This window comes from Aquila chrysaetos, chromosome 5 (genome assembly GCF_900496995.4).
Source record: "Aquila chrysaetos chrysaetos chromosome 5, bAquChr1.4, whole genome shotgun sequence".
Classification (NCBI taxonomy): Eukaryota; Metazoa; Chordata; class Aves; order Accipitriformes; family Accipitridae; genus Aquila; species Aquila chrysaetos.
In genome coordinates this window covers 48,709,762-48,736,130 of record NC_044008.1, presented here as the reverse complement: position 1 = coordinate 48,736,130, position 26,369 = coordinate 48,709,762, and the positions used below count along the sequence as shown (strand labels likewise).

Here is a 26,369-nt window from a genome sequence, read left to right as displayed (position 1 = left end):
TTTTGAGGCAAATATAGAGTGTACCTAGTGGTTTATCCTTTTCAAACACGTAGGGTAGAACCACAGAAATTTTATAAAGCTTTAAAAATATAAGTGGCAGAGTCTTACAGGGAAAAAGATTCGGGAGGTTCATACTGAAATTTCAGTTTTGCTTCAAATACATTCAGAGGATTCTTGGAATAGTTCTGCTGGGCAACTTTATTTAGATGTGCAATTGCTTTCCCTTTCTCCCTAGTTATTTTCTGAGAAATTTTCTTCTGAACTGGCCATTAGGACCATATCTCAGAGAAGAAAACTAAGCAAAGGAGTTGCTAAATAACTTTCTCCTGATTCACTTATGTATTTAGGGTCCCAATCCGTCAATAACAAAAGTGCATCTACTGATATTAATGCATACAGATAACCCTCAGAACTCAGACCTGTTCACATGTCTGAAGGTATATGTGTAAATAAGCATTTGCAGGCTTGACTCATTATTACTGTAACACTTCCTAAACTGAGAAAGATTAGTTCACTAAATTGAAAAAAGAAGTAATGGGTGGAAAAGTAGAGAGATTTAAATGAAATTGTTTCAGTGCCCATTGCAGTTATTGGAAAGACTCCCATTGACTCCAATGGGTATTAGTCAGGATCATATTTCCAAGTGTCTCAAAAATTACTTAGGCTTGAAAAAAAAAAATTACTGACTTCTAAGGACAGATTCAGCAATCTGTGTTAGGACAGCAGCAAACTTTTCCATTTAAGTTATAATTCAGTAAAAGAATTGTTTTCTCTGACTAACATAAAACCAAAACATATAAATGTGTCTATAGACACACACACATATAATGAATACTGATGCAAATTAAAACTTCCAGATTCCAAAAACAAATTCTATCACTTCTTTGTAAGCTGACATTGAATTTTCTCTGACATCTCAGTCTGTAGCTATTACTCCTTCAATAATAAATACATACACAAAAAAATACAGCTGAATCTATAAGGGGTTTAGACTCTCCTTAGGCAGGAAAGTATATACACATCACCTGTATTTGTAGAAGGACAGTTATAAAGCATTTTTAAGGTTTTTTTCTCTCCAAAGCCCTAGTTTCTCAGAAAGGTACAGTGAAAAACAACTTTGAACTTGCACAATGCAGTAGCAAGTTCAGGGCCTGAGGCATTGTTTTAGCAAAGTAACCATACGCTTATCTACAAGAATAAGGAGAATTAAGTTTTGATGTGCACATAAATTTATTGCTGCTGTGAGTCTAGGTTTGAAGTAAATACTTTAATCCCTCTATTCTAGAAGCTACGTTTGTAACAGTAAGGCATTAAGACTGACTTGCTTTCCTGAAAAACTTCAGTTTAAACTTTGTAAGAAATCAGGAGAGGAATTGTCCCATGGAGGGGATTACACATCCTTGGCTCTCCTGACCCCAATGGCTGTCTTACTACTAAGTAATTGGCAAAGCTAAGAAAATGTACAACTATTTTTGGGGCTTGATCATTTTAACATGGAAATCCAACTCAGAAAATGTTGTGTAAAGTTATACTTTAAAAAAGAAACCACATTTTTAAAAGAAAATAATTATTAAGTCTAGTTTTTCACTAATCAAGCTGTGTATATGTTTTCTTACTCACTGGAAAAATGCATAAAAAATGGATTCCCCATTAGTCTTCAGTTAATTCAGTTAGCATTCCGCATTTGCATAAATAGGGTCAGCTCTTGGTTATAAAGCATATGGGATAACTTCAATAAAGCAAACAGCAAAATATATCTAAATTAGGATATTAGAGTATTTTCACTACATTCATCGGACGAATAGGTTCCTATAAAAAATAAAGGTCGCTTCAACAGCAGCAGGCAGGTAACAGGCTCAGTTACCTTTGGGCACATGGGCTATGGTGGTGTGCTGCAGAAAGGGATGTATTTTGCTCCCAAACAATTGATGGCTGACTGTTCTTTTTTGATTCAGTGTGGCTGTCGGGTCCCAGCAGCACTGGTTGCTAGTTACATTTTTCTACTGTACGGATTAAATTGATGAATGCTTCCAAGATCTGCCTCCAAGTATTTCAGCTAAAAAGACATACTGAAAAATCATAAGATTTGGTATCTCTTGTGTATTTGGCTGTTAACTGACTATGTTCATTGGACAAATGATTTCTGTCTCTCTTAAAGTAAGATAAAGATGTTTGCAGCAAAAGCAAGTCCAAAGGGTGGAGGATATGGATAGGACAGATTTGGGGGCCTTCAGCAGAAACAAAAGAGAGCAGTACTAACAGAAGCATTTTCCTTACCTATTTATATACCATATTTTGAGACTTTTGTGTTAGAAACATCTAAACTGTGAATTTGAAGGAATGATTTCTTTTGTAATCACATTGTGCAAAGCATAAAACCTCAGTGGTGCCAGATGTGCTTCAGGGGAAGGAGTCAGTTGGATTTAATACTGCAGCTTGCAACTTCGTGACAAATAAACTGTGGCAAAGAACCCAGGATTTATCAGAAAGACTCCATCCAGAAAGCCTCTGCTTTGTGACAAGAAATCTGGACATTGCCTGCTTAACACTGCACCTTTCTGCAAGAACTGAACTACCTCAGGGGCTACCTGAGTTGTGGATCAGCAGATGAGCACTGTGGGAAAGCAAACTCACTGCCCTCACAGTGACAGACAGAGCCATGCAGAGAGCATGACTGCAGCAGCTCCCAGAGAAAACAGCAGGAGGGAACCTAGCAATGAATGCAGTCGGTGGGAGCAGCCATGAGGGTGCACAGCCAGCAGGAATGGGAGCAGTTAACAACAAACTCATCTGATGGGGACTGATGGGAAAGCTGACGAAAGGCAACAAGAGGCGGTGGCTAATGAGAAATACCCGGATTAGAAAAAGCCTGGAAAGGCCTCCTGCGACATGTGCTATGCCTTTTACTTGGTTATTTCCCATTTAATGTATCAGTATTGCATGCTCTATTAAAAACAGGTGAGTCTGGCCACTGAGAGGATGGCTGCTTGGTCACCTTCAGCTGACTGCTGTCCCTTCGGAAAGGAGAGGAAGGATGTAGTATGTCTCACCAGAGAGAAATTCAGCATGTAGAACTGTTGTGAGATCTTCTAGAGCACAGAGCAGGTCAGGTGGACAAGGGGGGTGGAATACAGCAAATAAGCCTGTGGCAAGAATGTACTTTATAAAGCAGACATGGCCAAAGCTGAGGGGATTGAAAGATACTTTCCCTAGCAACACAAAGCGTTCCCTGGAGAGTTTATTGCAGTGCAGGCAGACATCAAAAGGCTTCCAGCTTAGGACAGAAAGTGGGACATCATCCTAAAATGTCAGAGGACAGGACTCACTGAGAGAAGGTAGGAGGAAAGCTGTTTAAGAAGCTTTTATTTTCCTCTGGCTTAGCCAGTCTGAGGTTCTTTTACCTCATTACAGCATATCCCTCATGAAACACTGTTTTAGAGATCCATCAGTCCTGCTGGTTTGAGCTCCACTCTAAGAGGGAATGCAGGTTAGCTCTACCTCCATGCTCCAGCTGATTCAGGGTCTGGTCCCACCTCCCTCACCAGACTTCTAAAGGTCACAGAAACACAACACCTCTCTCAGAGGCAATCTGTGAGTGTGCCATGACTGGAGAAGAAAGAGAGCAACTAGCTGAGGACTGACTTACTAGCTGTTGGGGGTGGGGCGTTTGTCTTGTGGGAACTCTTCATGACAGGTTCTCATGTTTCCAGCACTCCAAAAGAAGTTCCTTTTGCTTAAGCTCATTTGATTAACTCATCACTTGTGAGTGAGAAAGTATCACTTAGACCTAACACTGAGATAATTAAATTCAATTTCCTATGTTTCTGGATTATATCTTTGTGGCTTCTTATTTAGTATGGACCTCTAGAGGCTCCCATTGCAGCCAGTCAATGCCTGGCAGAAGGGTTACATAGTACTTATTGACCCTTGTAAAGGTCTTAGAAAGCTATAGATGGGAAGCAATATACAAGGGGAAAAAAAAAATTCCTTGAATCAAAATAATACCTAATGGAAAGAAAAAATTAACAAAGAATAGTAGCTGCACCCAAGCCTTTTTCATGAATTGAAGCACTGGTTCAAAATTGAAATTCCTTAGGCCAATATAAAATGATTCTTCTTCCCCCAAGCTAGGAGATGTGCTTTTTATCCTTTAAAGAGGCCACTAGCTGTACATATTGATAAAATGTTCCTTCTCCAGCCCAAGGAAGATTTTAAACTTTCAAGGGATTACAGGATTTTATATTGTTAGTGGATAAACCTAATCTTCTGCTACCCATGTCCTGGAATCCCTAATAATGAAAAAAAGAAACCAAGGATTAAAAGCTAGTGGTATTACAGCTGTCAACACATCAGCCTTAATTTTTCAAAAGCTTTCACATAGGTACACTGATGTGTCTGGAGTCTTTTGCTGAAAGTACTTGATCAGTTTCACAGTGATAAGATAACCAAAAGTTACTTCATTTTTATAAGTATAGCACATCCTTGTAAATACACTGGATTGACTTTAAATTCTTCCTTCTCCCCTGAGTCATAGGTATTTGGAAAGATATGGTCATTTGGGATGGAAAGGCATTCAAAGGCATCCTGGTAAGAACTGTTATTACAACATTGACCAGTAGCTTGGTATGTCATAGCATCCTGACAGTTAGTGAAAAGGGGAAAATGAAAAATGTTTTGTGAGGCAATGGTTACCTTTTTCCCCATAATGTTGAAGTGGTGAAATAAATCCCCAAATTAGCAAATCACAGTGCTACATTTCTTGTGCTTCAGAGCTCCTTGTTTCCACAGAGAGTTAGAACAGCTGTGAGCTACTGGGACTCTCCCAAACCGATGTTAACATTTACACTGGTTGTTATGACATGACTGTGGCCAAAAAAAACCCAACAGGGTGAAAGTTGATGCGTGAAGTAGTGTTGTTCTCAGCCTTCTGGGAATTGTGACTGTGACAGAAGAAAATCTTTAAAAAGAGGAAGGCGAGGATACATGTTTTACTGCTTTCATTTTTTTTTTTTTTTCTTATTTCAAAATTCATGTTCACATCAAGAAGAAAAGAACTTAAAGAGATGAGAATTCTTAGTGTTGGGATCCCACAGTTCTTAGATTCTCAGGGAGATACATTAGAAAACAAGCCAGCTTCATGGCTTATATATACTAGTCCAGATTTCTGACACCTGGGAAACCTGGAAAAACAGAAGTCTATGGGACCTGACGAGATGCATCCCAGAGTCCTGAGGGAATTGGCTGATGTAGTCACCAAGCCACTCTCCAGGATATTTGAAAAGTCATGGCAGTCAGGTGAAGTCCCTGGTGACTAGAAAAAGGGAAACATTACACCCTTTTTAAAAAGGGAAAAAAGGAAGACCCAGAGAACTACTGACCTGTCAGCCTCAGCTCTGTGCCTTGGAAGATCATGGAACAGATCCTCCTAGAAACTATGCTAAGGCACATAGAGGACAGGGAGGTGATTTGAGACAGCCAGCATGGCAAGTCCTGCCTGACCAACCTAGTGGCCTTCTGTGATGGAGTGACTACATCAGTGGACAAGTGAAGAGTTACGGATGTCATCTATCTGGACTTCCGTAAGGCCTTTAACACGGTTCACCACAACATCCGTCTCTCTAAACTGGAGAGATATGGATTTGATGGGTGGACTGTTCAGTGGATGAGGAATCTGTTGGATGGTCACATCCAGAAGGTAGTGGTCAACAGCTCAATGTCCAGATGGAGATCAGTGACAAGACGTGTCCCTCAGGGGTCTGTACTGGGACCAGTACTGTTTAATGTCTCCATTAATGACAGAGACAGTGGGATCGAGTGCACCCTCAGCAAGTTTGCAGACAACACCAAGCTGAGTGGTGTGGTCGACATGCCTGAGGGACGGGATACCACCCAGAGGGACCTGGACAAGCTTGAGAAATGGGGCCATGTGAACATCATGAGGTTCAACAAGGCCAAGTGCAGGGTCCTGCACCTAGCTTGGGGCAATCCCTGGTATCAATACAGGCTGGGGGATGAAGGGATTGAGAGCAGTCCTGCCAAGAAGGACTTGGGGTTACTGGTGAATGAAAAGCTGGACATGAGCCAACAATGTGCACTCACAGCCCAGAAGGCCAACCACATCCTGGGCTGCATCAAAAGAAGCATGGCCAGCAGGTAAAGTGAGATGATTTCTGCCACTCTACTCTGCTCTGTTGAGACCCCACCTGCAGTACTGCATAAAGCTCTGGAGCCCTCAGCACAGGAAAGACATGGACCTGTTGGAGTGGGCCCAGAGGAAGGCTACAAAAATGTTCAAAGGGATGGAATGTCTCTTATGAAGAAAGACTGAGGGAGCTGGTGTTATTCAGCCTGCAGAAGAGAAGGCTCCAGGGAGACCTTATTGCAGCTTTTCCATACTTAAAGTGGGCTTATAAGAAAGGTGGGGACAGACTTTTTAGTAGGGCCTGTAGCCATAGGACAAGGGCTACTGGTTTTAACTAAAAGAGGGTAGATTCGGACAAGATACAAGGAAGAAATTTTTTATAATGAGGGTGGTGAAACACTGGAACAAGTTGCCCAGAGAGGTGGTAGATCCCTGGAAACATTCAAGGTCAGGCTGGACACAGTTCTGAGCAACCTGATCTAGTTGAAGATGTGCCTGTTTACAGCAGAGGTAGTTGGACTAAATGGCCTTTAAAGGTCCCTTCCAACCTAAACCATTCTATGATTCTATGATACCTACCTAAAATGGGTGCATCACGTCCCCAGATACACGGAGTGAACATAGCCTATACACAACATGTGCAGCTGCATGTTGTACCCACAGTGGTGGAAATTTGCATCCATACAAATTATTCCTATAGCATGTGGCTGAGCATTAGCCATAACCTCCTTAATGGGCATTAAGGTCAGGGGTGGTTTAGTGAAGCCTGTCCTAAAAGTCCAGTAAGTAAGCATGCTCATCTCAGCTGCAAACAAATGGAGACTCTGTAGCTGCATGTGGAACCATTTGATATCTGAGGGAAAGGAGAGACAAATCAAGAAAAAAGCAGTAATGAGTGGACAGGGAAGCAGGCCTATATAGGTTCTATTAGCTCCAAAACATTTGCAGAATACATCAGTAATTAATTCAGCTCCCCATGGGACAAAGCTTAAGAATTATATAGAATCCCACTGGAGGCACAGCACCAAGGTACCTCGAGGAAGCTAAGAAAACAGAGAACCTCTTCTCAGTGACCCTATGTAGTGAATAATCATCAACCTCCGGCGTAAAGAAGGCAAAATTTCCCCCCTTCCTCCAACCACCTCTAGGGAAAAAACTCCTAGGCAACTACCTAAATTGAGTACTGAAGTTTCCTCTCACATACTCAGGTTATTCTTGGATAAATCAGAGGAAAGTGCTCAAATAGAGCTGTGTTGGGAGGAAAAAAGAAAACAGACTTTGGAAAAATCTTCACATCTCTCTTTTACATTGATCCAAGAAGCTAACAGGCAATTAACTACTGCAGTGGTACGCTGCCACCTACAAGAAGCACTTCAAGACATCACAGACTTCCCATCTGATTATTAAAGAGCAAAGATGCCGTCACACTGGTCAGATCTTTGCAGCTTGACCTTTGAATATTAAGTTGTCGCCAATACGCACACCTACCAGACATATGCTTAGCCCAGTGAGAGACATTATAATTGAAAGAAGATACAAACTGATGCCAGAGATGTAGAATGCTTTTCCTATTAAAAAGTTAACCTACATTGATTTACTGTATGTGCATATCTTGCTATTGTGATAATAAATTGACAAAAGAGCCTTCAAGGATAGCCAAAGAAAATAAACTTCCTATGGAGGTTTCTGTCTGTGAAAGCCCTTTCAGAAATAAAAAAGTGCAATTAAGAAAACAAGGCAGATCAAAGAACTCAACAGCAAAATATCATCTTAGAGAATCAGAATATTACTCCACATTTGCTGTTCACAAAGGCTAACCAGTATTGCTTTGTTATTGGGGTTTTTTCCCCTAATATCACAATTCTTAACTCTGTCTAAACTAAGCATCCTGTGAAATGATCAGTCCATCTCAGCCAGGGGAAGTAGTCACGCAGCCTGGGGGAGTTCAACGTTTCACCTTTGGTCTATGGAACACTTAAAGAGCACATTGCCATCTCCACACTGATAGGAAATAGGCTACAAGACTACCAATAGTGTTTTTTCCCATATAAGCAGCAAGAAACACATCACATAATTAGCAAGAAAGAAAAAAAGAAAAGAAATCTAACTACATTATGCCACCAACAAATCCCTGATCATCTGATATGTCTAAAGAGGGGGGATTTAAATCAGAGTCTACTGAGATGGAAAGTTTTGATTTTCACTGCTTCAGATATTTCAGACCAAAATCTAGACTTCCTGGGAATGCCCACACATCCTTAACCTCAATTCAAATACAAGCAGAATGAACTCCTGGACAGAAACAGCAAATGACTGAAAGGTCTAGACCCTGTCCACAATGCAATCTAAAGCAGTTTCATATAGTATGTAATGGCCATACCTTAACTAGGTAACCATTCTGCTTTGCATGCCTCCCTGTACAATTGAACAGCTTAGAATTTGCGTTTACTTTAATCTATTTTGTCAGTTTTATTAATGAATGAATTCTCCCTATGAAACAACAGAAACCTTTTGTCTTATGTTTGCAGTTGGTCACTTAATTAAAAATTAAATAAACTTTATCCAAGGCCCTCAAATCATCTAAAACAATGGAGAACCCTTTTTTAAAGTATTTTCTGTTACACAAAAGAATGTGGAAGGTTGCCATTTCTTATTCACCATCACTTACTACTGCATGAGCGGTCAGTCTTTGTTTATCCCTATGAAATCTTTGCAAAAACATAATATACTCTGTGTACAGACTAGATAATGCAAAAAAATCTCCCTATGAATTTTTACACCAACACAGCAAATACATTAGTGCCACTCACACATTCAAGGAATTCCATTACTGATTTCTGTCTAATCTGGGAATTATGCCACAAACTAGTTTTTCATCCTATAATAATAAATTCAAAGGAATTCTGAGATGAAATGTTTTATCAGAAACAATGATGATTATGCTGAACAGTGCAATGAACCATTCACTAGTAATTCTGATAGCAGGAATATTGGACACTTACATGCTTCCTGAACAATGTAGATTGTCTTTTAGAAATGGATGAGCTGCTCTGGCTAAAACACTTCTTTTCACCATACTGTTGCATAAAAACATAAAAACACAGAGCTCCAGGGGGTTTTGAGAGGTCACTGCACAGCGCTGTTCGCTGCACTGCCCAAGGCGGGATTAATTATACTTCTATCATTCCTAAAACACTTTCCCATCCCTTTCTTAGAGAACTCCAACAACTGAAACTTCAAAACTCCTTAAACAGTACATTATTATCTTTGCTTTAGAAAGCATTCCCTAAAGAATCTTTCTTGCTGTGATTTTAGTCTATTACTTATTATAGTCACCAGACTGCTACATAAACTTTTTCATTTTGCAATAATCTTTATGTATATAATTATTATCGTGCCCCCCTCAGACTCCTGTTCAACATAAAAATCCTGATTTTTTTAAATCTTTCTTCACATTTCATTTTTTTAGACAAATCTTGCTTCTCTTTAGGCCCTCTATAAATGATGGTTCAAATCTTTTTTGAAATTTCTCATCCCCAAACTGGAAAACAGCAGAAAGTTTGTAATGTGTATAGTATAGCTGTAGTCTCTTCATTCAACACTAGTAAAATGTGTGGTTTAGATATGCTCTTTTCATTCCAGAAGTGTGTTTGATCTTTTTCACAAAAGTACAAGACCTCTGGTTCTTGAGCAGTTTATAAACCACCATAATCCCATTGCTTTTAAAAAAAAAAAAAAAAAAAAATCCTCCTAAATCAATGGCTTCTCCTCTTATATTTGTGTTGCTGATTATTTCTATGTAAATGGGATAACACAGCACTATTTATCCCTGTTGGATTTCATCCTATCTTTTCAGACCATTCTTTCTTTGACTAAATGAGATCATTTTGAATTTTAACCTTGTCCTGCAAAATGTTGGCCATTCCTTCCACACCATGGTTTCCTTCCAGCAAATCTTATAAACTTGCTCCTTGTTCCACCACCCAGGTCTTTCATTACATCATTATTCATTACATTTTACTGAGTAAAACCAAATCAAGGCAGTGTGAGATGGGATTTCAACCAACACTTCCTTCATTTTGACCATGAGCTATTCTTTGGTAACTATTCTGTGGTTATCTTATCCAAACAGTTTTTCACCATTTGTTCTATTTCAGATGCATAGAAAACAGGACTAGAATGTTGCTTATGGGCTCCTTTCCCTGTCCCTCCCTTTCATTTTAATGAGGGGCTTTACATTTCATCTTTTCCAGTCTTCTAGTACCGTACTCATTCTCTGTAACTCTTCAAAGTTAAGTTATGGTCTGAGGCTGCAGTGGTATTCCTGTTCTAGACTAGATCTCACACCTTTCTATCTATGCAAAAAGAAAAGAAAAGGCATTTAAATGTTGCTAGTTTTCAGTTATCAATGGTAGTCATCTGTTCTATAAATACACAAGAATGCACAAAGGAAGGCTCCTGTATTTACAGGATGGCTTCTGGGTATGTGTGATACTGAGTCCCAGGGGGAACAGGCCACCACAGAGTTACGTGGGAGGTGTTGAGGAGTGGTGGCAGAGGAAGGGATTACAAGTTCTTGCTTTTGATAGGACATTTCTTCTTTTTTCCTCCCTCCCTCTAATCACTTTGCCTTTGGGAGGATGCATAATAAAAAACTCTAGGTGTTTAATCAAGGAGTTTTTCTGACCCTCTGCCCTTTTGCTACAGAAATCCCCATGGAAGATGACAGCATGATCCATGTTCAGAGAGCAATAGCAGCATCTATTCAACAAAAATATAAGCAGACTGGTAATTAGGGCAAATTTTCTCATGTACCCTTTCTTTCTCTCTGCAAATTGCCAGTAGCCATTAAAAATATTCTGGTTTGTTAAATCTGAGTAGCAAATATCTGCTGAAGAAAAGGGATGTCTTTAATAAATGTTCTGTTGGTTTTTTTCTTTTCCCCTCAAATGGGCTAACCTTTCAGTTTTTTTAAGAGGCACTGGAGGTTGTTTACAAAGAAACTGCAGGGAAGAAGGGTGCTTTCATTTTTATGTCCAAATATTTCATGTGAACTGTGTACCCCTTTCATGTTCTTTATTCTATTAAACTACCTATTAGTGCATCTCAGCCTCAAACAACCTCAATCTAGTTCTATCTACAGTATAAAACCTTTGAGATTAGAGAGGAGTGAAACATGAGTCTAACTGCATCAACAGTTTAGACTCCAGCTAGACAAACTCATACCTGAAGACAAGGACCGTATTATTTGTTACATTCTTGACAGAAAAACAAATGAAAACCAAACATAATGCCTACCCAGACTCCCCACCACTGCATTCTCTGGGCTTTGAGTGCTTTGTAATAGAGAGTTAACCTAACAAATTGTAGAAAAATTGGACCACAGAGTGCTCAGAAATTTAAACTGCACAGAGAACAATAATCCATGGGCATGTTGAAGGGATGATATCTGAATGAGAACACTGCATTATTTATAAGCTAATTATGAACATACATATTTTTTATCTCTGCACTGTGACCTGGGGCTGAAGTGCCAAGGAGCCTTAAAAGACATGATGGCTCAGAATGGAATTAACTTTTAAAAAGAGCATTTCCACAGCTTCAGGTCTTTTTATGAGCATCAGCAAGGCTAAGAAAAGGAACATAAGCAGAGTGAAGTCACTAGAGAAACTCTTCTTTCCAATAAAACAAAGGTTTAGAAAAGACACCGAACCTTCAAACATTAATCCATGCTTGAGGACAGCAATAAATAACAATAAAAAGTTAGTCAGTGCTCAGCTCTTGAAACATGAAGGATATATGTCTTTCTCTAACACACAAACTGCAGCTTATAGATGGAGTATCCAGATCCCTAGGTTTTGACTCTTTGCCTCTTACAGGCAACTCATCAAGTTTCTTGATGAATATTTTGTGCCACAACACAGTTGTGCCCCTTCTTCTGGCACACACTGAATGTCTACCCTCACATTTGGAGTGAGGCAGTCTTAGACACATGCTTCAAGTCATCACATCTCATCTGAGAGGAAGCAACCACCCAGTATCCCTTACATAGGTAATCTTTTACTTTTTAACTTTTTTATTGTGTATGCTTCTGCCAGTAACGATGCTCTGCCGAGATATTCAGGAAGATGAAAAGATGGCTGTATTCAGAGGATGAAAAGGAAATGAAGAATATGTTGCCTACGGAAGCACAGAAAAAATACAATAATGGGTATAACACATGGCTAGAGACCTGTCCTGGAGAGAAGCAGCCTCCAACACAGACTTACACAGTCCTAAACACCAGATCTAGAATGCGTTGTTTAGGTAATATCACAATATAGCCTTGGCAGTCTTCAGGTTCTTCTACACTTCCTAAAGTACACAAGTCCTCTGTTCCTGAAATTTTGTGCAATTTCATAAGGAAACTGTCTGGAAAACAACTGGTTTTTCAAAGGACCATACAAAAATCTGTGACACTTAAAAACCCCACATGCATACTATCATATCCTGCAGTTTCTTCAGTCAGCTGCTAAAAGCCTAAGAAACACTACAACCCTTTACATGAGGAATTAAGAGAAAATCAGGTACGTATTCCAACCCTTACACCTGCCGATTGCCAGACTACATATCTTCTCCCCCTCTACAACCCTGAAGGCCATCAGTGGGATGAATATGGCTACAGCCCTAGTATCATTGCTTGTTCTTTGCATATACAACAACCATAGGTCACTCCTTCCCCACCCATTTTCAAGAAAACATACAGAACTGGTTGTTATTGGCCAGCTACCAATTGCAAAATTAAAAACCTGTGCGCCAAATGGGCACAGCTGCATCAGCCACTGCTGAGCTATATGCAGACCTGCCAAATAATAGCAACCTCACTTGGACTGACCTGGGATGCATCAGAGCCAATGTCAAAAGCATAGTTAAGAAGCCATTTTTTTCCCATTGAATGAGTTCCTCTTCAATCGCCACTTAAAAACAATTTATACAAAACATAGGACACGGTAAACAAAACCATGCAGCCAAAGACTACAAAAACTTCTCCCTCCAGTATAGTCATACCTCAGACAAAGCTACTAATTTGAAACACCAATATGCCCTCAGAGCAAAAAAGTATCATAGACATGTATTTATTAGTATTAATAAATTGAACAACATATGCACCTTACAGATGCTTTGAAGCATTAGAGTATGGATAAGACTGAAAACAAAAAAAACCCTTTCATTTTGCCTAGAACTACTTTTTTGTTTTGTTTTAAGCAAAGATTGTTTTCTTTCCCTTATTTTTTTCAGGAAACAAAAACTTTGAGTTTTTACATTCAAGTTGTGGAAGCCGGAGACAAAAAGCTACATTTTTATGTGAGATGTTTTCTTTTAAGAAAGAAAGATTGACATTTCTAATGGAAATAAATCCTGAACAGATCTGACTAGGCTATGCAAGAATCGGTAAAGTTATGTCTCAAAGTGTCTGTCACTAGATTATAACAATTGCATGACTCCCACCAAATTTGTCTTAATTTCTTTACAGCAAAATAATGGTTTGGGTTTTTTTTAAATCAAGAGTATTTAGATAACACTGTCTGTTTCAGCAGGACCAGCCTCAAGTCAAAATTTGTCTCAGCACCCGTAAGCTTTTTTTTCTTTACAATATCAGTACAGATTTCTTTTCTGAGTAATGCCCAGAACTGCTTTTTGTAATGGCAATAAAAGTCACCAAACTTTTGTTTGCCCTATGGACCAATAAGACGAATTACAGCAATAATTCAAAGCACCGTTGCTTCCTGCTACCTTAACCACAATCAGGTAAGAATAGGCAAAAGTCATAAGAATTCTATGTGGAATTCTACTGTCGGCTTTTATCTCACTGTTTGACAACCATTTGCAGAAACTTTTTTCTTCAAACACATCCTCTTTTTCCCTCTTTCATTGTAGATTTTTCAGAAAGGCCTTTCATCATCTGATCCACTTTTTAACAATAATAGTTGCAATTAACTTTTCCTAAAATATATTCTGTAGCCATCTTTATTCCTTACATGAAATGTGCCCTCTTAAAAAACAGCCATGCATTCCTCCAAGGAGAAGACAGCAGATTTTGTAACTCTGCCTCCAGAAAAGCAGACAGTTTTCAGCCACCACCTTCCTGAAAGAACACAGACAAGTCATGCAGCGATGTTGTGCTTTATTGCCCCATCTGTGATGTGAGGCCAAGTAATTGCTTCTCCTTACAGAATCTGACATATATTAACTAATGTGTATGAAATTACTCATATTGCAGAAAACACCACAGAAAAAGTATTAGGCTGTTTCTCAGTCTATTAGGTGTGTAGAGTACTACAGCATGGACTACACTCTTACGCCTCCCTCTGCCCAAGCAGTACACTCTAGTTCCTGATAGAGATTCTTCACATTACCTAAAAGCTAAAAAAAAAAAAGAATATTTAATATGTCTCTGTGTTTGTTTTAATGAAACTAGTGAAATCTAATATATAGTAAGATTTGCAGTAGGAATAACGCTAGAATAACAATCCTCCTGCCTGAAAATTCCTCCAGGTTTCACTATTTAATGAAAAGAGCAGCGACTCCCTCTATAGGGGAAACCTATCCTAACAAGAATGCACCAATTAAGCCTCATCCTCCATCTTTGTATCTTAATCTGAGGGTGTCATTTTGCACCATTGATTTTTAAGTAGAAATCCCCACTGAGCTCAATGGGGATTTCTGTTCAAAAATCAATGGCACAGTATGGCTCAGGGTATTTAAACTAACACTGGACTCTGCTTTAATCTACTTTCTTTCCTGCTTGTTTAGCATGGGGAGAAAACTGTTATTTTTATGTCTCTATTGACTACATTTTAATAGATTAAATTAACCAGGCCCCAAACAAGTACCAAGAGTTATTATTTTTACTGTTTTAAAGATAAACCTTCTTGATATGTTGGTTTTCCATAAAATGTCACAGTGGTAGACAAAATGCAGTTCAGCTGTGTTGTGGGGGAGAAAGCAGGATGCAGCAGACTCAGAGTGAGTACTAATATACTGGGAAAACTAAGAGTCTATTGAAACCAACCTAGAAATGTGGTTTCTTTCCAACCCTGTGTATTGCTTTTCATTTACTTTGTAGTCAGGGCACATGAGAATTTGTTTGAAGGATGTTTACTGTACTTTTGCAAGCTCCTGTGTGTGATGCAGTGGCTTTCACTCAAATATAAATCTTCTGGCTGTCTATAGAGACTTTGGGACTACTGGGACACACACACACAGAAGCAATTGCTTCTTACTGAGGCAAATGAGAAATGTCATTTTTTAGAGCATTCAGTTTTTCTACAGAAGAAAAAGGTTTCTACAACCTCGTTCAATTAAGTTATGTAAGAAAGAAAACATTCCTATAGCTCCTCCAGCTGTTTCTTGCTGTTTCTCTCCTTAACGGCTTCCTCATTCCCCAAACATGCCAAAGCATATCCCATGTCTTGTCCTCTGGGTCCAAGGCTTCAAGTCATTTTGATGGACTTCAGTCATGCATTGATTTGGCCTGTATCATTTAGATTTGATTCTACCTTATACCCAATGAACAAACAAGGCCGAAAGGGATTGGGTTCTACCTGGTCCAATACTTGTTTCTTATCAGTTCATCTGAAGGTACCCTTCAACTGAGGAACTAAATTAGGAACCAGGAGCACATGTCTTCTTGACACCTTGGAAACTAAACCCTAAAATATGTTTTAGAAAATAGTACAGACTTGTTCATGGGCCAAAAAAAAGTAAACATACAGATTCAAAAGGAGTTTTGATGGATGCTGGAACTATGTGGAGGAATCAGACATGATTTTAAGCAGATTGTATTGCTCTAAAGGGTCAGACAGTTCTCACAGTAACGGCAAGAATGAATTATCCTGAAAAAAAGTCAAAAACTTACAATAGTTACCAGTAACTTTCCTGAGGTAGTGCTGCTAAACCCACTCTCCAATTCTTCCTCCACACACATATCTAACAATTATTGAGCCTTTTGGGCTGCAGGGACATACACATAGGGAAGACATATATACTTTTTGCTTTAGAACAACTACTTTCAGAAGCAGAATGAAATACTCATGACGTGTGCCTGCTCTGATGCTATGCAAATCAATGGCAGACTCTACTGATTTCATTGGGAGCAAATTGGGGGTGCCTTACAATACTTCAAAAGAACAAACTGCAAAAGATCAAGAGTCAGCTTATCATAAAACAGTGTTTATGTTAACTGTGGTAGGCCTCAGTCTTCATATTTGGCTAAGGATCTTATTGCATCCTTGATTGCATGTCTCTCCTTTGCATTATGCCAGTTATCTATGTAAAAAGAGCAGTTGGTAAGCTGACTGTTCCCCCATGAGCTATTTTGGGAGCTAAGATGCCTTGAAAAGGTTCTGTAACCACGTCTCCTGATACTTCAAAACACTTGAAGCTATATAGAGGTGAGGCAATTTTAACAACAAATATTTGATCTCCTAAAAGTAACTGATAGAGCATCTAGTTATATAGAACATCATTAACGAAAAATGGATTAACGATAATCACAAACCACAATTTTCTGTGCTTTCCTGTAGGACTCTGCTCAAGAGAGCTGTTTTAGATCAACTGTAGTCACGCAAGTTTGTTGTCATTTGGTGATATAGTAGCATCTAGTCACCACTAGATATAGTGTTCATACTGTGAATAATGATGCAGGAATTGATGCCTTACCACCTTCTGAATTGAGCACCGATGTTATTACACTTTGTTCTAATACAGGGCTTAGGGAAACAATACAGAGGCCATTATTTCTGAGACTATAAACACAGCAAGACCAGAAGACTGGAATCTCTTAACACACCCTTGAAGTCAAGGATCCTACAGCAAATCCATAATATGGCTATTGTTCCAAGTTTTCTAATTAATAGCTGATAGTAATGGTGTTGTTAAGAACTGGTTTTCCTCGCTGAAGAGCTTCAAAATTTAACCAGTCTTCTACTGTCCCACCTGCTCAGAAAAATAATTTCAATAGGAGCTTCCACACGAGAAGTTCAAGGTACTTGCAGAGCTTAATTTGTCACACTTAATTGCTTACTATCCTAGTAAAATATCTCACCATCCTAGTAAATGTCTCACTGTGCTAGTAAGACAGTGAGATAGTATCCTGATCTTAGATTGAGGGAAAGCAGGACATTAAATAGGATGTTGTGAAAATGATGAAACTTGAAGAGAATCCAGATCTCCTTGTTAAAGCTAGCTAAAACCTAGAATTCCCACTGCACAGAGAAACTTCAAATTTTTATTCATTTAAATAATAACAATAAATCCTGTCCTACTCTACTTCCCACATGCCTAAAGATTTTAATAGGTTTCATGAAATTGTATTTAAATTTTAACTCTCCCCCTTTTAATAGTACTGTCTTGGTATAATGATATGAGATGCCCTTATTTTTCTATTGCTTTAGGTCCACAAAAGCAGCTACCTCCTAATATATACTGAATATTTTTCCAGAAGAAAGTGTTTCTGTTGGTGTTGTAGTGAAACTGATATTGCCAGTTACTAAACATTACTACTATAGCTATGTCAAGAAATAATTTAAAATAGTTTTAAATAGACAAACTCGTGCTGCAGGGCTAATTATAATAATTAAACCAGACAGGCATTCAGAAGAAATGAAACTTTGAAAAAAGGCTTGCAGCAGTCAGGGTCACAAAAGGTGACAAGGACTACTGGAGAAAGATACCAGTGTACAAGCAAAGTATCTGTTCTTGGGAATGTCTCTGAAAGAAGCTGTTTACAAACAGCCAAGCAATACCCTGTGAGAAACATCTGCTTTGCCAGCAGCAAGCTATCAGTAGGAAAGACGAGACTGCAAATAGCATGTAATTTCCACACTTTGTGTAAACATGTGTATAATGACCACTCACTCATAACTGTCTCTTCCTTTTTGTCTTCAGGAAGAGGTAGCCAAACTACTTGTCTCCAGCTGATCCAAGTCACAGAGCAAAAGTCCTCTCCACATACTTCTCTCCAAAACTTTCACACCAAGAAATGTACAGATACAAGTTTTTTGTTTTCCTTTGTATTCTTTATCTTGTGGATTGATCTCCTGAGAAAAGGAACATATTCAGTATAAGCCATCTCAGGTGTTTTCCCACTGGTTAATATATAGCTCATCATTTGTAAGAAAACTCACGTGATGTTGGGAAGGAACATCTTTTTACAATACAAAAACCACAGCCGTAAACAATGACACTTCCTCAAACCAACAGGAGCTATCCCAGCTCCAGTTCAAAATCCCTGAATTTTCACTTTGTACAGCACTGTGTAACATGTTAAAGCGCTACAGAGGAATTAATGACCCAGGTTTTGAGATCAACATATTAACATCCATTTCTTCAAATACTCTCTTCTCTTCAGTAAGTCAACAAGAAAGTTTCAGCTATTCCTCCATTCTTCCTGCCTGTCTTCTGAGAGATAGAATTGCAATTTAAAATATAGCTTCTAAGTTACCTATAGCTGTGCCCGAAAAAGGTGACACATGCTTCACTTCTAGCTGCTTTTCTAGGTCTGTAACATACCAGTGTGGACCACGATCTCTTTTAACAAAGGGTTTTCCTTTAAATTAAGCTGCAATTGTTTACAGGACTATTCAGAGCCATACAAGGTTTAGGACACATCCAACATATATTACCTGTCTGTTCAGCACTGTGAATATTTCCTCTGTGTTGCACTCTGCGAGTCTAGGCCCACAGCTCACCTACAACACAAACTTTCTTTCCAGTTTCAAAGCATGGTATTTCTTGCTGATTCTGGGCCCTTCTAGCTGTGTTACTCTGCCCTGCTCTTTGACTTGGTCAGTCAGTCTCTCTCTCACTCCACACCAACCTGCTTTTCCCTTTGGTGAAAAAACCACAACAAAGTATTCAAAACATGAAATACATATACATGTAGGTTCTCTTGCACTTTACCCACTAATCTACTGCACAAGGACAGCAAATTTAAATAGGGACTATTTCTACTGCTGGCTTCCCTCAGAAGTATTTTCTTCTCCCCTTCCAATTCTTCTGTCCCTATTAGCTGTAACTGCCCCTTTCCTCATTCCTACTCACTACCTAACCAAAAAGGCCATAGTCTGAGGCCTGCTACAAACAATATGCAAACCTGAGCTCAGAACTCTGATGTTTTGTAGGTAACCTTGAAAACACCTTCCAGGAGATTCAGTCTACGAGGAAAAGATTCCCAGTTTTTCACTGGGAATGCTCATGCTGATCCTGAGAACTCACATTACAAAGCTCAAGGTTTCAATGTGCACCTCTGTGAGCCTTGTACAGTAAGACTCATAAAGCACAATAACAATGGATAAATCTTCTCAAATAAATTAACTCAAAATATCCTAAAACATTTTATAAACTGGATTTTCTGTCTAACACAGCATAATGCACAATGATGTGCCAGGCACATCACTCATTTGGAATGGCATGGACAATGATCCTCACTTTGGAGTGACTGCATCACTCCCAGCATACACAGTAAAATCTTTTTATCACATTGCAAGAGTTTCAATGAAGAGAGCAGAAACTTGCAAACATGGATTCACAACACACAAATAAAGTTTTTTTTATCAAATGACAGATGTCTCAGAACTGCATCCTTTTCAGTAACAAACAGTTGCACACTGTTACAGGACATAGGTTTGTCAATCATTGGACGCTATTAATGTTAGTGTGACTAATGAATAATTTAAACATTTTTTTTAAGCTATTCTGCTGCAGGAAGATTTAAAGACCCTCTTTTTCTTTTAAATTATATGAAGCAAAAGTAACTTGGACATATAATGTAATCAGTTCTATAATTGACAAGCATGATTACATTTTTGCAATAAAATATATGTGAGTACCTCAGCAAATTATTGCCTAATGCCGTATGAATCTGGCATTAATGAAGAAATTGAAAAATAAACAACCAGAGCAGCTTTAAGTACAAAAATAATCAATGCATATTTGAGACTAATGTGATTAAGAACAACATGATGTGTGAACACAGATTGCTTCTTGGTTCAGCATTTCTCATTTTCATATAGCTTACAAGATTGCACAGGCATTTTTTTACTGAATAGCTAAACTGGTTTAGAGATGTTACATGCCTATTCTATTTTCTAAGTGGAGCAACATTTATATGCTTGGGATTATATTCTATTAGTGCAGACAGATGAATTTTTCAAACTTGTTTGTCCTGGGATTAGATGAACATGAGTTTGAAATATTTTAAAGCCATCTACACATTTTGAAATTAAGTGAAAGCCTGCAGAATTAGAAAAGGTTCAAAAGGAATAAAGAATGGTTCTTCTTCTTGCCAAATGGGAAAAGACTAGATGATATGTGAGCAATGACCGGTTCTTAACCATATTGTTTCAAAACTAGAAAATGACTGCCATGGGCTCAGAAGTGATTTAGTGTAAAAGCATCAATGTCTCCTTTTGGTTATTGGGAACATAAACAAAAACTGTTGGATTACCGCTGAAAAATAGCCCATGTACCCTACTAAAACTTCTCAGGGGGTGGACAATTTCATACCTATCCAAAAATATAACCTCTCCCGCAACAGCAGTGTCATATTCACTAAACAGTGAACTCACCTTACAGAGTTAAGAGCTATATCTGAAGTACCTCAGAACTCATTTAGACAATTTTATCCCACCTCCTATTACTGCAAGCTGACATAGACTATTTCAGATGCCCTTAGGACTAATGCCCAGCTGGCTACATATCTCCCAGCAGGCCAAGCACTGCCCAAGGAGTGTCCACATTGCAAGGCAGGACATTGTCAAGTCATTCTACCCTAGAATGTCTCCCATAGCCAAACAGATTTAAAAAACAAGCTAGCATAGAGGACTCTGGTCACACTGTGATTAATCAGCTGCTTCCCAATTAATGCCATGCAGGCTGCCTTTTACAGATCACAGACATTATAGCCCCAAGAGAAAAGCAGGCAACTGCAACACCTGTATTTTTTGCAGGCTAACAAAAACACCAAAACCACCAGGCAATTAGCTTTTGTGTGGGTTTCTTTGAATCCCATGTTGTTTTTAATACATATGTAAAAATATATAAACATTAATTATATATTCATTATACCCAATTTCACATGTTATAAATAATACATTAGATATATAAATAGGAGTAGGAACATAAATATGAGTTTTCTGCCATCCAGCTGACAGTTCTAATTAATAAATTCAGCCTCTCTCTCTTCCCATTCCTCTCCCCCACAAGCCAGACAATATCAAGTTAGTAACACAGTCTTGGTTTCAAAGGAAGATACTGAAGGACACCACCCCAAAATACTTCACAACTAAGGCACTGTCCCATACTGGAGGAAACTGGGATTCAAGTCCCTGGCCTAATATTCCTTTCCAGGTAAATACTCACACCAATAGTCAGTTTTCTAAAATAGAGTATGAAATTTCCTTCTTGGTATGTGTGGTGTTTGTTTCAATGAGAGAGAGCTGACTTTATCCACCTAACTCTAGAAAAAGATCATGTCTGAGACCTAGGAAGAGAGCGCCACTTTTGTCTTGCCTAGGGCCAAGCTTTGTTCGGCTGTCAAGCAGTACAGCTCTGCTCCTTTTTTAACATTCCCTAAAGGTTTATGTTCAGTCTCTTCTTGTACGTATGAATCCTACTACTACTCCCTACCTGAGGTGAGGGTTTCATGTAAAAGAGCATACAGGTCCTTGTGTGGGTTTAGCCTTTATTATGCTCTAAATCACTTCCCCTTTCAGCTTTCAAGGCATTCAGACTGCATTTTGAGATGAGACTGTTTCTTGCTACACTGTGTATGGTGTCTTGCTTCATGAGGTCCCATGGTCAGGAACAGCTGCTACCATGATATGTACAATTTCTGTTCAGAGAGGTTCACACAAATTATTCCTTAAAAGCAGTCTTCACAAACATACATATATTAATGGATCCTTCTGCCAATACAAATTCAACCTCACAAAGAACTTAATTCTGTAACACTCAAGTCATTCATATGACTGACAGTGTGGCTGTACTGGTACCAATCTCCTGTATTTGAACACTCCAAAATTACAGGTTCTGGTGAAGAGAGACTGTGTTTATCCAAAGAACATTTCCTTCTTTTTTCTCTGTACCCTGCTGATCCACATCTACACTTAGGAGGAAGTACTGCTCCTGGGAGCCACAGACTAGTTCAGTTTGCATGGCCCATCTACTTACAGAGGTCTCAGCAACTGGAGTAACAGTTTCAGAAACACAGATCTGTCTATTGGGAATTGAACTGAGACCACAAACTCATTTTCCACAGGGCAAACAAACAGTGAGTGACAGCAACCAAGTAGTGTAAAATTCACAGTGCACAGATCACAGAAGGTCTCAGAAACAGTTTTACATATTTGGTCTCATGAAACTTTGCACCTTCAGATTGCACCTCAGTTGAAATATGAATACAATGCTACTTTCGCATTTGAAATCGATGAAAAAGCTAAACACCTTGCATTTGATATAAAAAATTAACTCAGAAAATAGCCTTGTGATTAAAAATAGGCTACTTTTTCAGTGAAAATAATTTCTTTTGAACACAAAGTGCATTTTCAGAGGGTACTTCATATTACAGAGAAGATGAAGCATTTTACCCTAGTTGTGCAAATTCTCAGACAAATCCTTAACTTCATATGCATGATTCCTTCTCCAAAGTCTGTCTCATGAATGCTAAGCATACATTGCTAGAAATTCCTAATTATATACTTCAAAATCTTACTGATGTCTTGCACAATACTACTGATCGTGCTGATAGGTAGCAATAACAAGATTTCTTTTAAGATTTCATCTGTAAATGTTATAGTTGGTTTTGCCATATTTTTGCAGGAAGACATGGAACAAAAGAAAGACTTAAAAAAAGATGACCAGAGATATAGAGAATGAGTCACAAAGAAATACTGAAAGAACAGTATAACTTAGCCCAGAGAAGAGAAGATTAAAGCAAGAGGTGATAATAATCTTCAAATATAATTAGAACCCATTACATGCAGGAAGCTAGTACTGTTCCCATGTCCACTGGGACTAGGACAAACAGTAATCAATTTATGTTGCACGTCATATTTAGACTAGAAAATTTTCTAATGCTGAATAACAATGAAGTGCCAGACTCTCTGTGGAGTCTACAGAATGTCTGAAAGCAGAAGTTTTTATGAGAATGCCAAGCAGGAGTCTGAGAGGAAAGTTTTAAAGATATTTCTGCCTTTGATACGAGCATATAACCTCCTAATGTCCCTTCTTCCAATAACATTAGATTCTGTTTGTGCTTGCACTAGTAGAGGGATATATTCCTTAAATTCTGTTCTACCACAAGATCTTTTTAATATTACAGGATATTAGAAAACTATAGGTGACACTAAATAGCAGTTATATGGGTAAGGAACATGAGCACCTAATGGGTAACCATCTTACATAGATGACAATGAGTATAGCTCACATTGCTTTGATCTAAAATTATGTGCATTGAGAATTTGTCCATATAATTATCATCTTTCACCAGAATTGCATATAATAGTGTACCACAATTATGAAAAACATAAGTACTAATGTAAAACATTACAGCGAAACGTGAATCCCTCAGAAATACTATGACATTGTGAAATGCCATTTTAGACAAAATTAGAGTCTAACTTAATAGGCAGGTTAAAAGTAGTTCTTCAAAGACTCCATATGATCTTAAATTACCTAACACCCTGTACCTTGAAACTGAGTAAGTGGGGGGGGGGGGAAGAAAGGTTAACATGTGAATACCAAGATTCAGCTCTTGCTGGTATCCTAAGCAAGAACAACTGCGATATTGATTTCTTGCTGTGCTCTCCACAGATTATGGTATGTGTACAAACTAAATACAGAACTGAGTATGACCAACATCCCCAGCTGAAGATGTTAAGAACTGAATCTTGAGAGACATTTCTGGTCTGATCATAGCTGACACTATGGAACTATATAAATACAGTAAAAACTCTACCAGCCAATAACCATTTTTATTGCTGGTATTATGGTATCATCTAAAATTCATAGCAAACATTAAGGATCCATAGGGCAAGGAAACGATATTTATCATAAAGCTTACCATTATAATTAGCAAAGGATGGGAGAAAAAACCTATCAATACTATCCTACTAACAGAAGAACAATGTCAGAAGCCTATTTCTTTCCAATGACAATACAGGGAGTCTGAGTCAGGTAACTTAGAGGTCTAAAGCAACAAAGGATATCTCTTTTGTCTCCACTGTGACTGGATTAGCAAACTGCCTCCAGTCACCAACTTAGATTTTCAAAGTAGTAGGAAATGAACCTGGAGTTCCCTATAAATGAACCTAGCTTCCTCTCCCTATTTAATTTACCTTCTAATAGTCTCATATTGTTCACATACACCTGATTACATTTTTTTAGTAAAAAAAAGAAGAAAGCAGTTTTGCTAAAGGAGGCTGTGCAGGTTTTGGCTGGGATAGAGTTGATTTTCTTCATAGTAGCTAGCATGGGGCTGTGTTTTGGATTTGTGCTGGAAACAGTATTGATAACCCAGAGATGTTTTGGTTACTGCTGAGCAGTCTCACACAGAGCCAAGGCCTTTTCTGCTTCTCACCCCACCCCACCAGCGAGGAGGCTGGGGCTGCACAAGAAGTTGGGAGGGGACACAGCCGGGACAGCTGACCCCAACTGACCAAAGGGGTATTCCAGACCATATGATGTCGTACTCGGTATATAAAGCTGGGGGAAGAAAAAGAAAGGGGGGGGACGTTCAGAGTGATGGCATTTGTCTTCCCAAGTAACCATTACACCCGATGGAGCCCCGCTTTCCTGGAGATGGCTGAACACCTGCCTGCTGATGGGAAGTGGTGAACGAATTCCTTGTTTTGCTTTGCTTGCATGCACAGCTTTTGTTTTACCTATTAAACTCTCTTTATCTCAACCCATGAGTTTTCCCACTTTTACTCTTCTGATTCTCTCCGCCATCGGACTGGAGGGTGAGTGACCGAGTGTTGTGTGGGGCTTAGTCGCTGGCTGGGATTAAACCATGACAGAGGCCCATCTTGCAATCTTGCTGATGTGTTAGTCAGGTAAAACCAACATTTCCAAGGCTGAGAGCAGCATTTTTTCCAGCTATGTCCAGCACTGCCTTCTGCAGATTGCAAGCTACTGCGTCAACTTATGTGACATTTCTCCAGTTTACTTCAGTGGATGTTCTGCCTAGAACAGGAATTTACAGCTCAGGGAAGCAGGAGGTATACGCTTCAGTTTTATCCCATGCAGCATGTATGCCTAACTTTAGCCATGTCTCTAGTCTTAACTAGTTTGACTACGATGATCTCAAATCCATTCTAGTCAATTTTTGAGGAAAGAAATTGAAACAGTTTCAGAGGATGTCAAAACACGAGATTTGAAATATCTAAAAAGGTTTTGGGTTTGTTTGGGATTTTTTTACTACAAAGCAACATTCGATTTTGAAATGTTAAGGGATAACAAAAAAGCACCCTACTGCATTCTGGGTAAATAAAATACTTTGGACAGCCTGGAACGCATTTAGAATAGAACAGAACTGAAATATTAGTTGCAGACACCATCTCAGTGAGACTGTGTACTTCTCAAAGTGGACAGTTTTCTGCTGGCAAAGAAAAGAACAAGTTGGGATTAAAAGGACTAAATGGGGTCCTGGCTTGGTTTGTTGCTTTGTTTGTGGGATTTTCAGGGTTTGAGACTTTACCTCAACTTCACTATGAGGATTACCCCATGATATGAGCTTTCCTGTGTGTTTTCATTCTTTTCAGCAATTCATGTTGACTTCAAAGACTCCTCAAACATAGAGTGGATGGAAAATGGAAGGACATCTTGCTCAAAAATATCACAAGAGTTTTGCCCTTTGACATATGAAGAACTCAGCCCAGATTTCCTGCACAGTTGTCTAGTGAGTGTGGCAGACAGTCTATCAGAGATAATTCTTTCTGTTTTCACATTAGAATGGGTGAGGCTTCAGAAGTATTTCTTTGGCTTTTTTTGTCACAGAAGGTAGCCATCAACTGTCAGTGAATCACTGCATTTCTAAATTCTCTAGCTGAACATCGCTCCTTTCCTCACTTCTGCAAACTCCCTACCATTCATGGTTTTACTCCTGAGAGAGTATTTTGTGATTAAAATGCAAGCACCCAACTGTACCGCTGTAATTAGTTACAGCCAAAAAGGTGTTTCCATCATG

The 26,369-nt window shown here is 38.8% G+C and overlaps 1 long non-coding RNA gene across 1 annotated transcript in view; it reads right to left on the bottom strand.

The window, feature by feature from the left end:
- The window catches only part of LOC115341622, a 298,778-nt gene that overhangs the window by 80,210 nt on the left and 192,199 nt on the right, over positions 1-26,369 (bottom strand). The window lies entirely within an intron of this gene.